This window comes from Argiope bruennichi, chromosome 9 (assembly GCF_947563725.1).
Source record: "Argiope bruennichi chromosome 9, qqArgBrue1.1, whole genome shotgun sequence".
Taxonomy (NCBI): Eukaryota; Metazoa; Arthropoda; class Arachnida; order Araneae; family Araneidae; genus Argiope; species Argiope bruennichi.
The window spans coordinates 79,699,223-79,713,936 of NC_079159.1; the positions used below are offsets into that span (position 1 = coordinate 79,699,223).

General features: G+C 38.8%; 13 non-coding genes across 13 annotated transcripts; all 13 read right to left on the bottom strand.

The window, feature by feature from the left end:
- Positions 1 to 7,493: 7,493 nt before the first annotated feature.
- Trnay-gua (transfer RNA tyrosine (anticodon GUA)) lies at positions 7,494 to 7,582 on the bottom strand. Its single transcript is given in 2 exon segments — positions 7,494 to 7,529; positions 7,546 to 7,582. It is a non-coding gene; the product is annotated as a tRNA-Tyr (tRNA).
- A 1,254-nt stretch (positions 7,583 to 8,836) lies between these two features.
- Positions 8,837 to 8,925, bottom strand: Trnay-gua (transfer RNA tyrosine (anticodon GUA)). Its single transcript is given in 2 exon segments — positions 8,837 to 8,872; positions 8,889 to 8,925. It is a non-coding gene; the product is annotated as a tRNA-Tyr (tRNA).
- A 180-nt stretch (positions 8,926 to 9,105) lies between these two features.
- Positions 9,106 to 9,194, bottom strand: Trnay-gua (transfer RNA tyrosine (anticodon GUA)). The gene is given in 2 exon segments: positions 9,106 to 9,141; positions 9,158 to 9,194. It is a non-coding gene; the product is annotated as a tRNA-Tyr (tRNA).
- Positions 9,195 to 9,643: 449 nt separating this feature from the next.
- On the bottom strand, positions 9,644 to 9,732 carry Trnay-gua (transfer RNA tyrosine (anticodon GUA)). Its single transcript is given in 2 exon segments — positions 9,644 to 9,679; positions 9,696 to 9,732. It is a non-coding gene; the product is annotated as a tRNA-Tyr (tRNA).
- Positions 9,733 to 10,181: 449 nt separating this feature from the next.
- Positions 10,182 to 10,270, bottom strand: Trnay-gua (transfer RNA tyrosine (anticodon GUA)). Its single transcript is given in 2 exon segments — positions 10,182 to 10,217; positions 10,234 to 10,270. It is a non-coding gene; the product is annotated as a tRNA-Tyr (tRNA).
- A 438-nt stretch (positions 10,271 to 10,708) lies between these two features.
- On the bottom strand, positions 10,709 to 10,797 carry Trnay-gua (transfer RNA tyrosine (anticodon GUA)). The gene is given in 2 exon segments: positions 10,709 to 10,744; positions 10,761 to 10,797. It is a non-coding gene; the product is annotated as a tRNA-Tyr (tRNA).
- Positions 10,798 to 10,977: 180 nt separating this feature from the next.
- Trnay-gua (transfer RNA tyrosine (anticodon GUA)) lies at positions 10,978 to 11,066 on the bottom strand. Its single transcript is given in 2 exon segments — positions 10,978 to 11,013; positions 11,030 to 11,066. It is a non-coding gene; the product is annotated as a tRNA-Tyr (tRNA).
- A 180-nt stretch (positions 11,067 to 11,246) lies between these two features.
- Trnay-gua (transfer RNA tyrosine (anticodon GUA)) lies at positions 11,247 to 11,335 on the bottom strand. The gene is given in 2 exon segments: positions 11,247 to 11,282; positions 11,299 to 11,335. It is a non-coding gene; the product is annotated as a tRNA-Tyr (tRNA).
- A 707-nt stretch (positions 11,336 to 12,042) lies between these two features.
- On the bottom strand, positions 12,043 to 12,131 carry Trnay-gua (transfer RNA tyrosine (anticodon GUA)). The gene is given in 2 exon segments: positions 12,043 to 12,078; positions 12,095 to 12,131. It is a non-coding gene; the product is annotated as a tRNA-Tyr (tRNA).
- Positions 12,132 to 13,365: 1,234 nt separating this feature from the next.
- Positions 13,366 to 13,454, bottom strand: Trnay-gua (transfer RNA tyrosine (anticodon GUA)). The gene is given in 2 exon segments: positions 13,366 to 13,401; positions 13,418 to 13,454. It is a non-coding gene; the product is annotated as a tRNA-Tyr (tRNA).
- A 180-nt stretch (positions 13,455 to 13,634) lies between these two features.
- Trnay-gua (transfer RNA tyrosine (anticodon GUA)) lies at positions 13,635 to 13,723 on the bottom strand. Its single transcript is given in 2 exon segments — positions 13,635 to 13,670; positions 13,687 to 13,723. It is a non-coding gene; the product is annotated as a tRNA-Tyr (tRNA).
- Positions 13,724 to 14,161: 438 nt separating this feature from the next.
- Trnay-gua (transfer RNA tyrosine (anticodon GUA)) lies at positions 14,162 to 14,250 on the bottom strand. The gene is given in 2 exon segments: positions 14,162 to 14,197; positions 14,214 to 14,250. It is a non-coding gene; the product is annotated as a tRNA-Tyr (tRNA).
- Positions 14,251 to 14,430: 180 nt separating this feature from the next.
- Trnay-gua (transfer RNA tyrosine (anticodon GUA)) lies at positions 14,431 to 14,519 on the bottom strand. Its single transcript is given in 2 exon segments — positions 14,431 to 14,466; positions 14,483 to 14,519. It is a non-coding gene; the product is annotated as a tRNA-Tyr (tRNA).
- Between the last annotated feature and the right edge of the window lie 195 nt (positions 14,520 to 14,714).

Consider the following 14,714-nt stretch of genomic DNA (forward strand, 5'->3'; position numbering starts at 1 on the left):
CGTCTTTAGGGCAGCTACAGTCCACCGCTCTGCCAACTGAGCTATCGACGGATGCGAAGGTTTTGCTGATTTCATTTTTTCAGATTGAAGTTCAGTTAAAGGAGTAGAAGGATGTTCAACAAAACAAAATGCTAACTATAATATTTCGAACAATTACTTATTCGAAAGAGAACTGGGAATCTAGCAAATCGAACGAAACAACACTTTTAAATTCCAATCAAAATAACATCTTCCGTCGAGCCGAAGTCGAACCAGCGACCTATGGATTTCGTGTTTAGGGCATCTACAGTCCACCGCTCTGCCAACTGAGCTATCGACGGATGCTAAGGTTTTGCTGATTTCATTTTTTCAGATTGAAGTTCAGTTAAAGGAGGAGAAGGATGTTCAACAAAACAAAATGCTAACTATAATATTTGACACAATTACTTATTCGAAAAAGAGCTAGGAATCTAGCAAATCGAACGAAACTACACTTTTAAATTCCAATCAAAATAACATCTTCCGTCGAGCCGCAGTCGAACCAGCGACCTATGAATATCGTCTTTAGGGCATCGACAGTCCACCGCTCTGCCAACTGAGCTATCGACGGATGCGAAGGTTTTGCTGATTTCATTTTTTCTGATTGAAGTTCAGTTAAAGTAGGAGAAGGATGTTCAACAAAACAAAATGCTAACTATAATATTTGAAACAATTACTTATTCGAAAAAGAGCTAGGAATCTAGCAAATCGAACGAAACTACACTTTTAAATTCCAATCAAAATAACATCTTCCGTTGAGCCGGAGTCGAACCAGCGACCAATGGATATCGTCTTTAGGGCATCTACAGTCCACCGCTCTGCCAACTGAGCTATCGACGGATGCGAAGGTTTTGCTGATTTCACTTTTTCAGATTGAAGTTCAGTTAAAGGAGGAGAAGGATGTTCAACAAAACAAAATGCTAACTATAATATTTCCAACAATTACTTATTCGAAAAAGAGCTAGGAATCTAGCAAATCGAACGAAACAACACTTTTAAATTCCAATCAAAATAACATCTTCCGTGGAGCCGGAGTCGAACCAGCGACCAATGGATATCGTCTTAAGGGCATCTACAGTCCACCGCTCTGCCAACTGAGCTATCGATGGATGCTAATGTTTTGCTGATTTCATTTTTTCTGATTGAAGTTCAGTTAAATGAGTAGAAGGATGTTCAACAAAACAAAATGCTAACTATAATATTTCCAACATTTACTTATTCGAAAGAGAGCTGGGAATCTAGCAAATCGAACGAAACTACACTTTTAAATTCCCATCAAAATAACATCTTCCGTCGAGACGGAGTCGAACCAGCGACCTATGGATATCGTCTTTAGGGCAGCGACAGTCCACCGCTCTGCCAACTGAGCTCTCGCCGGATGCGAAGGTTTTGCTGATTTCATTTTTTCAGATTGAAGTTCAGTTAAAGGAGTAGAAAGATGTTCAACAAAACAAAATACTAACTATAATATTTCCAACATTTACTTATTCGAAAGAGAGCTGGGAATCTAGCAAATCGAACGAAACTAAACTTTTAAATTCCAATCAAAATAACACTTTCCGTTGAGCCGGAGTCGAACCAGCGACCTATGGATATCGTCTTTAGAGCATCTACAGTCCACCGCTCTGCCAACTGAGCTGTCGACGGATGCGAAGGCTTTGCTGATTTCATTTTTTCAGATTGAAGTTCAGTTAAAGGAGTAGAAGGATGTTCAACAAAACAAAATGCTAACTATAATATTTCGAACAATTACTTATTCGAAAGAGAACTGGGAATCTAGCAAATCGAACGAAACTACACTTTTAAATTCCAATCAAACTAACATCTTCTGTCGAGCCGGAGTCGAACCAGCGACCTATGGATATCGTCTTTAGGGCAGCTACAGTCCACCGCTCTGCCAACTGAGCTCTCCACGGATGCAAAGGTTTTGCTGATTTCATTTTTTCAGATTGAAGTTCATTTAAAGGAGTAGAAGGATGTTCAACAAAACAAAATGCTAACTATAATATTTCCAACATTTACTTATTCGAAAGAGAGCTGGGAATCTAGCAAATCGAACGAAACTACACTTTTAAATTCAAATCAAAATAACATCTTCCGTCTAGACGGAGTCGAACCAGTGACCTATGGATATCGTCTTTAGGGCATCTACAGTCCACCTCTCTGCCAACTGAGCTAACAACATTTGCGAAGGTGTTGCTGATTTCATTTTTTCATATTCAAGTTCAGTTAAAGGAGGAGAAGGATGTTCAACAAAACAAAATGCTAACTATAATATTTCGAACAATTACTTATTCGAAAAAGAGCTGGGAATCTAGCAAATCGAACGAAACTACACTTTTAAATTCCAATCAAAATAACATCTTCTGTCGAGCCGGAGTCGAACCAGCGATATATGGATATCGTCTTTAGGGCAGCTACAGTCCACCGCTCTGCCAACTGAGCTATCGACGGATGCGAAGGTTTTGCTGATTTCATTTTTTCAGATTGAAGTTCAGTTAAAGGAGGAGAAGGATGTTCAACAAAACAAAATGCTAACTATAATATTTCCAACAATTACTTATTCGAAAAAGAGTTGGGAATCTAGCAAATCGAACGAAACTACACTTTTAAATTCCAATCAAAATAACATCTTCCGTCGAGTCGGAGTCGAACCAGCGACCTATGGATATCGTCTTTAGGGCAGCTACAGTCCACCGCTCTGCCAACTGAGCTATCGACGGATTCGAAGGTTTTGCTGATTTCATTTTTTCAGATTGAAGTTCAGTTAAAGGAGTAGAAGGATGTTCAACAAAACAAAATGCTAACTATAATATTTCCAACAATTACTTATTCGAAAAAGAGCTGGGAATCTAGCAAATCGAACGAAACTACACTTTTAAATTCCAATCAAAATAACATCTTCTGTCGAGCCGGAGTCGAAAGAGCGACCTATGGATATCGTCTTTAGGGCAGCTACAGTCCACCGCTCTGCCAACTGAGCTATCGACGGATGCGAAGGTTTTGCTGATTTCACTTTTTCAGATTGAAGTTCAGTTAAAGGAGGAGAAGGATGTTCAACAAAACAAAATGCTAACTATAATATTTCCAACAATTACTTATTCGAAAAAGAGCTAGGAATCTAGCAAATCGAACGAAACAACACTTTTAAATTCCAATCAAAATAACATCTTCCGTGGAGCCGGAGTCGAACCAGCGACCTATGGATATCGTCTTAAGGGCATCTACAGTCCACCGCTCTGCCAACTGAGCTATCGATGGATGCTAATGTTTTGCTGATTTCATTTTTTCTGATTGAAGTTCAGTTAAATGAGTAGAAGGATGTTCAACAAAACAAAATGCTAACTATAATATTTCCAACATTTACTTATTCGAAAGAGAGCTGGGAATCTAGCAAATCGAACGAAACTACACTTTTAAATTCCCATCAAAATAACATCTTCCGTCGAGACGGAGTCGAACCAGCGACCTATGGATATCGACTTTAGAGCATCTACAGTCCACCGCTCTGCCAACTGAGCTGTCGACGGATGCGAAGGCTTTGCTGATTTCATTTTTTCAGATTGAAGTTCAGTTAAAGGAGTAGAAGGATGTTCAACAAAACAAAATGCTAACTATAATATTTCGAACAATTACTTATTCGAAAGAGAACTGGGAATCTAGCAAATCGAACGAAACTACACTTTTAAATTCCAATCAAACTAACATCTTCTGTCGAGCCGGAGTCGAACCAGCGACCTATGGATATCGTCTTTAGGGCAGCTACAGTCCACCGCTCTGCCAACTGAGCTCTCCACGGATGCGAAGGTTTTGCTGATTTCATTTTTTCAGATTGAAGTTCATTTAAAGGAGTAGAAGGATGTTCAACAAAACAAAATGCTAACTATAATATTTCCAACATTTACTTATTCGAAAGAGAGCTGGGAATCTAGCAAATCGAACGAAACTACACTTTTAAATTCAAATCAAAATAACATCTTCCGTCTAGACGGAGTCGAACCAGTGACCTATGGATATCGTCTTTAGGGCATCTACAGTCCACCTCTCTGCCAACTGAGCTAACAACATTTGCGAAGGTGTTGCTGATTTCATTTTTTCATATTCAAGTTCAGTTAAAGGAGGAGAAGGATGTTCAACAAAACAAAATGCTAACTATAATATTTCGAACAATTACTTATTCGAAAAAGAGCTGGGAATCTAGCAAATCGAACGAAACTACACTTTTAAATTCCAATCAAAATAACATCTTCTGTCGAGCCGGAGTCGAACCAGCGATATATGGATATCGTCTTTAGGGCAGCTACAGTCCACCGCTCTGCCAACTGAGCTATCGACGGATGCGAAGGTTTTGCTGATTTCATTTTTTCAGATTGAAGTTCAGTTAAAGGAGGAGAAGGATGTTCAACAAAACAAAATGCTAACTATAATATTTCCAACAATTACTTATTCGAAAAAGAGTTGGGAATCTAGCAAATCGAACGAAACTACACTTTTAAATTCCAATCAAAATAACATCTTCCGTCGAGTCGGAGTCGAACCAGCGACCTATGGATATCGTCTTTAGGGCAGCTACAGTCCACCGCTCTGCCAACTGAGCTATCGACGGATTCGAAGGTTTTGCTGATTTCATTTTTTCAGATTGAAGTTCAGTTAAAGGAGTAGAAGGATGTTCAACAAAACAAAATGCTAACTATAATATTTCCAACAATTACTTATTCGAAAAAGAGCTGGGAATCTAGCAAATCGAACGAAACTACACTTTTAAATTCCAATCAAAATAACATCTTCTGTCGAGCCGGAGTCGAAAGAGCGACCTATGGATATCGTCTTTAGGGCAGCTACAGTCCACCGCTCTGCCAACTGAGCTATCGACGGATGCGAAGGTTTTGCTGATTTCATTTTTTAAGATTGAAGTTCAGTTAAAGGAGTAGAAGGATGTTCAACAAAACAAAATGCTAACTATAATATTTCCAACAATTACTTATTCGAAAAAGAGCTGGGAATCTAGCAAATCGAACAAAACTACACTTTTAAATTCCAATCAAAATAACATCTTCCGTCGAGCCGGAGCCGAACCAGCGACCTATGGATATCGTCTTTAGGGCAGCTACAGTCCACCGCTCTGCCAACTTAGCTATCGCCGGATGCGAAGGTTTTGCTGATTTCATTTTTTCAGATTGAAGTTCAGTTAAAGGAGTAGAAGGATGTTCAACAAAACAAAATGCTAACTATAATATTTCCAACAATTACTTATTCGAAAAAGAGCTGGGAATCTAGCAAATCGAACGAAACTACACTTTTAAATTCCAATCAAAATAACATCTTCCGTGGAGCCGGAGCCGAACCAGCGACCTATGGATATCGTTTTTTTCGCAGCTACAGTCCACCGCTCTGCCAAATGAGCTATCGACGGATGCGAAGGTTTTGCTGATTTCATTTTTTCAGATTGAAGTTCAGTTAAAGGAGTAGAAGGATGTTCAACAAAACAAAATGCTAACTATAATATTTCCAACATTTACTTATTCGAAAGAGAGCTGGGAATCTAGCAAATCGAACGAAACTACACTTTTAAGTTCCAATCAAAATAACATCTTCCGTCAAGCCGGAGTCGAACCAGCGACCTATGGATATCGTCTTTAAGGCATCTACAGTCCACCGCTCTGCTAACTGAGCTAACAACATTTGCGAAGGTGTTGCTGATTTCATTTTTTCATATTGAAGTTCAGATAAAGGAGTAGAAGGATGTTCAACAAAACAAAATGCTAACTATAATATTTCCAACATTTACTTATTCGAAAGAGAGCTGGGGATCTAGCAAATCGAACGAAACTACACTTTTAAATTCCAATCAAAATAACATCTTCCGTCGAGACGGAGTCGAACCAGCGACCTATGGATATCGTCTTTAGGGCAGCTACAGTCCACCGCTCTGCCAACTGAGCTCTCGACGGATGCGAAGGTTTTGCTGATTTCATTTTTTCAGATTGAAGTTCAGTTAAAGGAGTAGAAAGATGTTCAACAAAACAAAATACTAACTATAATATTTCCAACATTTACTTATTCGAAAGAGAGCTGGGAATCTAGCAAATCGAACAAAACTAGACTTTTAAATTCCAATCAAAATAACATCTTCCGTCGAGCCGGAGCCGAACCAGCGACCTATGGATATCGTCTTTAGGGCAGCTACAGTCCACCGCTCTGCCAACTGAGCTATCGACGGATGCGAAGGTTTTGCTGATTTCATTTTTTCAGATTGAAGTTCAGTTAAAGGAGTAGAAGGATGTTCAACAAAACAAAATGCTAACTATAATATTTCCAACAATTATTTATTCGAAAAAGAGCTGGGAATCTAGCAAATCGAACGAAACTACACTTTTAAATTCCAATCAAAATAACATCTTCCGTCGAGCTGGAGTCGACCAGCGACCTATGGATATCGTCTTTAGGGCAGCTACAGCCCACCGCCCTGCCAACTGAGCTATCGACGGATGCAAAGGTTTTGCTGATTTCATTTTTTCAGATTGAAGTTCAGTTAAAGGAGTAGAAGGATGTTCAACAAAACAAAATGCTAACTATAATATTTCCAACATTTACTTATTCGAAAGAGAGCTGGGAATCTAGCAAATCGAAGGAAACTACACTTTTAAGTTCCAATCAAAATAACATCTTCCGTCGAGCCGGAATCGAACCAGCGACCTATGGATATCGTCTTTAAGTCATCTACAGTCCACCGCTCTGCTAACTGAGCTAACAACATTTGCGAAGGTGTTGCTGATTTCATTTTTTCATATTGAAGTTCAGATAAAGGAGTAGAAGGATGTTCAACAAAACAAAATGCTAACTGTAATATTTCCAACATTTACTTATTCGAAAGAGAACTGGGAATCTAGCAAATCGAACGAAACTACACTTTTAAATTCCAATCAAAATAACATCTTCCGTCTAGCCGGAGTCGAACCAGCGACCTATGGATATCGTCTTTAGGGCATCTACAGTCCACCTCTCTGCCAACTGAGCTAACAACATTTGCGAAGGTGTTGCTGATTTCCTTTTTTCATATTCAAGTTCAGTTAAAGGAGGAGAAGGATGTTCAACAAAACAAAATGCTAACTATAATATTTCGAACAATTATTTATTCGAAAAAGAGCTGGGAATCTAGCAAATCGAACGAAACTACACTTTTAAATTCCAATCAAAATAACATCTTCCGTCGAGCCGGAGTCGCACCAGCGACCTATGGATATCGTTTTTAAGGCAGCTACAGTCAACCGCTCTGCCAACTGAGCTATCGACGGATGCGAAGGTTTTGCTGATTTCATTTTTTCAGATTGAAGTTCAGTTAAAGGAGTAGAAGGATGTTCAACAAAACAAAATGCTAACTATAATATTTCCAACAATTACTTATTCGAAAAAGAGCTGGGAATCTAGCAAATCGAACAAAACTACACTTTTAAATTCCAATCAAAATAACATCTTCCGTCGAGCCGGAGCCGAACCAGCGACCTATGGATATCGTCTTTAGGGCAGCTACAGTCCACCGCTCTACCAACTGAGCTATCGACGGATGCGAAGGTTTTGCTGATTTTATTTTTTCAGATTGAAGTTCAGTTAAAGGAGTAGAAGGATGTTCAACAAAACAAAATGCTAACTATAATATTTCCAACAATTACTTATTCGAAAAAGAGCTGGGAATCTAGCAAATCGAACGAAACTACACTTTTAAATTCCAATCAAAATAACATCTTCCGTCGAGCTGGAGTCGACCAGCGACCTATGGATATCGTCTTTAGGGCAGCTACAGTCCACCGCCCTGCCAACTGAGCTATCGACGGATGCAAAGGTTTTGCTGATTTCATTTTTTCAGATAGAAGTTCAGTTAAAGGAGTAGAAGGATGTTCAACAAAACAAAATGCTAACTATAATATTTCCAACATTTACTTATTCGAAAGAGAGCTGGGAATCTAGCAAATCGAACGAAACTACACTTTTAAGTTCCAATCAAAATACCATCTTCCGTCGAGCCGGAGTCGAACCAGCGACCTATGGATATCGTCTTTAAGGCATCTACAGTCCACCGCTCTGCTAACTGAGCTAACAACATTTGCGAAGGTGTTGCTGATTTCATTTTTTCATATTGAAGTTCAGATAAAGGAGTAGAAGGATGTTCAACAAAACAAAATGCTAACTATAATATTTCCAACATTTACTTATCGAAAGAGAACTGGGAATCTAGCAAATCGAACGAAACTACACTTTTAAATTCCAATCAAAATAACATCTTCCGTCTAGCCGGAGTCGAACCAGCGACCTATGGATATCGTCTTTAGGGCATCTACAGTCCACCTCTCTGCCAACTGAGCTAACAACATTTGCAAAGGTGTTGCTGATTTCATTTTTTCATATTCAAGTTCAGTTAAAGGAGGAGAAGGATGTTCAACAAAACAAAATGCTAACTATAATATTTCGAACAATTGCTTATTCGAAAAAGAGCTGGGAATCTAGCAAATCGAACGAAACTACACTTTTAAATTCCAATCAAAATAACATCTTCCGTCGAGCCGGAGTCGAACCAGCGACCTATGGATATCGTCTTTAGGGCAGCTACAGTCAACCGCTCTGCCAACTGAGCTATCGACGGATGCGAAGGTTTTGCTGATTTCATTTTTTCAGATTGAAGTTCAGTTAAAGGAGTAGAAGGATGTTCAACAAAACAAAATGCTAACTATAATATTTCCAACAATTACTTATTCGAAAAAGAGCTGGGAATATAGCAAATCGAACGAAACTACACTTTTAAATTCCAATCAAAATAACATCTTTCGTCGAGCCGGAGTCGAACCAGCGACCTATGGATATCGTCTTTAGGGCAGCTACAGTCCACCGCTCTGCCAACTGAGCTATCGACGGATGCGAAGGTTTTGCTGATTTCATTTTTTCAGATTGAAGTTCAGTTAAAGGAGTAGAAGGATGTTCAACAAAACAAAATGCTAACTAATATATTTCCAACATTTACTTATTCGAAAGAGAGCTGGGAATCTAGCAAATCGAACGAAACTACACTTTTAAATTCTAATCAAAATAACCTCTTCCGTCGAGCCGGAGTCGAACCAGCGACCTATGGATATCGTCTTTAGGGCAGCTACAGTCCACCGCTCTGCCAACTGAGCTATCGACGGATGCGAAGGTTTTGCTGATTTCATTTTTTCAGATATAAGTTCAGTTAAAGGAGTAGAAGGATGTTCAACAAAACAAAATGCTAACTATAATATTTCGAACAATTACTTATTCGAAAGAGAGCTGGGAATCTAGCAAATCGAACGAAACTACACTTTTAAATTCCAATCAAAATAACATCTTCCGTCGAGCCGCAGCCGAACCAGCGACCTATGGATATCGACTTTAGGGCATCTACAGTCCACCGATCTGACAACTGAGATATCGACGGATGCGAAGGATTTGCTGATTTAATTTTTCCAGATTGAAGTTCAGTTAAAGGAGGAGAAGGATGTTCAACAAAACAAAATGCTAACTATAATATTTGAAACAATTACTTATTCGAAAAAGAGCTAGGAATCTAGCAATTCGAACGAAACTACACTTTTAAATTCCAATCAAAATAACATCTTCCGTCGAGCCGGAGTCGAACCAGCGACCTATGGATATCGTCTTTAGGGCATCTACAGTCCACCGCTCTACCAACTGAGCTATCGACGGATGCGAAGGTTTTGTTGATTTCATTTTTTCAGATATAAGTTCAGTTAAAGGAGTAGAAGGATGTTCAACAAAACAAAATGCTAACTATAATATTTCAAACAATTACTTATTCGAAAGAGAGCTGGGAATCTAGCAAATCGAACGAAACTACACTTTTAAATTAAAATCAAAATAACATCTTCCGTCGAGCCGCAGCCGAACCAGCGACCTATGGATATCGAATTTAGGGCATCTACAGTCCACCGATCTGACAACTGAGATATCGACGGATGCGAAGGATTTGCTGATTTCATTTTTCCAGATTGAAGTTCAGTTAAAGGAGGAGAAGGATGTTCAACAAAACAAAATTCTAACTAAAATATTTGAAACAATTACTTATTTGAAAAAGAGCTAGGAATCTAGCAATTCGAACGAAACTACACTTTTAAATTCCAATCAAAATAACATCTTCCGTCGAGCCGGAGTCGAACCAGCGACCTATGGATATCGTCTTTAGGGCATCTACAGTCCACCGCTCTACCAACTGAGCTATCGACGGATGCGAAGGTTTTGTTGATTTCATTTTTTCATATTGAAGTTCAGTTAAAGGAGGAGAAGGATGTTCAACAAAACAAAATGCTAACTATAATATTTCCAACATTTACTTATTCGAAAGAGAGCTGGGAATCTAGCAAATCGAACGAAAGTACACTTTTAAATTCCAATCAAAATAACATCTTCCGTCGAGCCAGCGACCTATGGATATCGTCTTTAGGGCATCTACAGTCCACCGCTCTGCCAACTGAGCTATCAACGGATGCGAAGGTTTTGCTGATTTCATTTTTTAATATTGAAGTTCAGTTAAAGGAGTATAAGGATGTTCAACAAAACAAAATGCTAACTATAATATTTCCAACAATTACTTATTCGAAAAAGAGCTGGGAATCTAGCAAATCGAACGAAAGTACACTTTTAAATTCCAATCAAAATAACATCTTCCGTCGAGCCGGAGTCGAACCAGCGACCTATGGATATCGTCTTTAGGGCAGCTACAGTCCACCGCTCTGCCAACTGAGCTATCGACGGATGCGAAGGTTTTGCTGATTTTATTTTTTCAGATTGAAGTTCATTTAAAGGAGTAGAAGGATGTTCAACAAAACAAAATGCTAACTATAATATTTCCAACAATTACTTATTCGAAAAAGAGCTGGGAATCTAGCAAATCGAACGAAACTACTATTTTAAATTCCAATCAAAATAACATCTTCCGTCGAGCCGGAGTCGAACCAGCGACCTATGGATATCGTCTTTAGGGTATCTACAGTCCACCGCTCTGCCAACTGAGCTATCGACGGATGCGAAGGTGTTGCTGATTTTATTTTTTCATATTGAAGTTCAGTTAAACGAGGAGAAGAATGTTCAACAAAACAAAATGCTAACTATAATATTTCCAACAATTACTTATTCGAAAAAGAGCTGGGAATCTAGCAAATCGAACGAAACTACACTTTTAAATTCCAATCAAAATAACATCTTCCGTCGAGCCGGAGTCGAACCAGCGACCTATGGATATCGTCTTTAGGGCAGCTACAGTCCACCGCTCTGCCAACTGAGCTATCGGCGGATGCGAAGGGTTTGCTGATTTCATTTTTTCAGATTGAAGTTCAGTTAAATGAGTAGAAGGATGTTCAACAAAACAAAATGCTAACTATAATATTTCGAACAATTACTTATTCGAAAGAGAGCTGGGAATCTAGCAAATCGAACGAAACTACACTTTTAAATTCCAATCAAAGCAACATCTTAAGTCGAGCCAGCGACCTATGGATATCGTCTTTAGGGCAGCTACAGTCCACCGCTCTGCCAACTGAGCTATCGACGGATGCGAATGTTTTGCTGATTTCATTTTTTCAGATATAAGTTCAGTTAAAGGAGTAGAAGGATGTTCAACAAAACAAAATGCTAACTATAATATTTCGAACAATTACTTATTCGAAAGAGAGCTGGGAATCTAGCAAATCGAACGAAACTACACTTTTAAATTCCAATCAAAATAACATCTTCCGTCGAGCCGGAGTCGAACTAGCGACCTATGGATATCGTCTTTAGGGCAGCTGCAGTCCACCGCTCTGCCAACTGAGCTATCGACGGATGCGAAGGTTTTGCTGATTTCATTTTTTCAGATATAAGTTCAGTTAAAGGAGTAGAAGGATGTTCAACAAAACAAAATGCTAACTATAATATTTCGAACAATTACTTATTCGAAAGAGAGCTGGGAATCTAGCAAATCGAACGAAACTACACTTTTAAATTCCAATCAAAATAACATCTTCCGTCGAGCCGGAGTCGAACCAGCGACCTATGGATATCGTCTTTAGGGCATCTACAGTCCACCGCTCTACCAACTGAGCTATCGACGGATGCGAAGGTTTTGTTGATTTCATTTTTTCAGATATAAGTTCAGTTAAAGGAGTAGAAGGATGTTCAACAAAACAAAATGCTAACTATAATATTTCGAACAATTACTTATTCGAAAGAGAGCTGGGAATCTAGCAAATCGAACGAAACTACACTTTTAAATTAAAATCAAAATAACATCTTCCGTCGAGCCGCAGCCGAACCAGCGACCTATGGATATCGACTTTAGGGCATCTACAGTCCACCGATCTGACAACTGAGATATCGACGGATGCGAAGGATTTGCTGATTTCATTTTTCCAGATTGAAGTTCAGTTAAAGGAGGAGAAGGATGTTCAACAAAACAAAATTCTAACTAAGATATTTGAAACAATTACTTATTTGAAAAAGAGCTAGGAATCTAGCAATTCGAACGAAACTACACTTTTAAATTCCAATCAAAATAACATCTTCCGTCGAGCCAGCGACCTATGGATATCGTCTTTAGGGCATCTACAGTCCACCGCTCTGCCAACTGAGCTATCAACGGATGCGAAGGTTTTGCTGATTTCATTTTTTAATATTGAAGTTCAGTTAAAGGAGTATAAGGATGTTCAACAAAACAAAATGCTAACTATAATATTTCCAACAATTACTTATTCGAAAAAGAGCTGGGAATCTAGCAAATCGAACGAAAGTACACTTTTAAATTCCAATCAAAATAACATCTTCCGTCGAGCCAGCGACCTATGGATATCGTCTTTAGGGCATCTACAGTCCACCGCTCTGCCAACTGAGCTATCAACGGATGCGAAGGTTTTGCTGATTTCATTTTTTAATATTGAAGTTCAGTTAAAGGAGTATAAGGATGTTCAACAAAACAAAATGCTAACTATAATATTTCCAACAATTACTTATTCGAAAAAGAGCTGGGAATCTAGCAAATCGAACGAAAGTACACTTTTAAATTCCAATCAAAATAACATCTTCCGTCGAGCCGGAGTCGAACCAGCGACCTATGGATATCGTCTTTAGGGCAGCTACAGTCCACCGCTCTGCCAACTGTGCTATCGACGGATGCGAAGGTTTTGCTCATTTTATTTTTTCAGATTGAAGTTCATTTAAAGGAGTAGAAGGATGTTCAACAAAACAAAATGCTAACTATAATATTTCCAACAATTACTTATTCGAAAAAGAGCTGGGAATCTAGCAAATCGAACGAAACTACACTTTTAAATTCCAATCAAAATAACATCTTCCGCCGAGCCGGAGTCGAACCAGCGTCCTATGGATATCGTCTTTAGGGCAGCTACAGTCCACCGCTCTGACAACTGAGCTATCGACGGATGCGAAGGCTTTGCTGATTTTATTTTTTAAGATTGAAGTTCAGTTAAAGGAGTAGAAGGATGTTCAACAAAACAAAATGCTAACTAATATATTTCCAACATTTACTTATTCGAAAGAGAGCTGGGAATCTAGCAAATCGAACGAAACTACACTTTTAAATTCCAATCAAAATAACATCTTCCGTCGAGCCGGAGTCGAACCAGCGACCTATGGATATCGTCTTTAGGGCATCTACAGTCCACCACTCTGCCAACTGAGCTATCAACGGATGCGAAGGTTTTGCTGATTTCATTTTTTAATATTGAAGTTCAGTTAAAGGTGTATAAGGATGTTCAACAAAACAAAATGCTAACTATAATATTTCCAACAATTACTTATTCGAAAAAGAGCTGGGAATCTAGCAAATCGAACGAAACTACACTTTTAAATTCCAATCAAAGCAACATCTTAAGTCGAGCCAGCGACCTATGGATATCGTCTTTAGGGCAGCTACAGTCCACCGCTCTGCCAACTGAGCTATCGACGGATGCGAATGTTTTGCTGATTTCATTTTTTCAGATATAAGTTCAGTTAAAGGAGTAGAAGGATGTTCAACAAAACAAAATGCTAACTATAATATTTCGAACAATTACTTATTCGAAAAAGAGCTGGGAATCTAGCAAATCGAACGAAACTACTATTTTAAATTCCAATCAAAATAACATCTTCCGTCGAGCCGGAGTCGAACCAGCGACCTATGGATATCGTCTTTAGGGTATCTACAGTCCACCGCTCTGCCAACTGAGCTATCGACGGATGCGAAGGTGTTGCTGATTTTATTTTTTCATATTGAAGTTCAGTTAAACGAGGAGAAGAATGTTCAACAAAACAAAATGCTAACTATAATATTTCCAACAATTACTTATTCGAAAAAGAGCTGGGAATCTAGCAAATCGAACGAAACTACACTTTTAAATTCCAATCAAAATAACATCTTCCGTCGAGCCGGAGTCGAACCAGCGACCTATGGATATCGTCTTTAGGGCAGCTACAGTCCACCGCTCTGCCAACTGAGCTATCGGCGGATGCGAAGGGTTTGCTGATTTCATTTTTTCAGATTGAAGTTCAGTTAAATGAGTAGAAGGATGTTCAACAAAACAAAATGCTAACTATAATATTTCGAACAATTACTTATTCGAAAGAGAGCTGGGAATCTAGCAAATCGAACGAAACTACACTTTTAAATTCCAATCAAAGCAACATCTTAAGTCGAGCCAGCG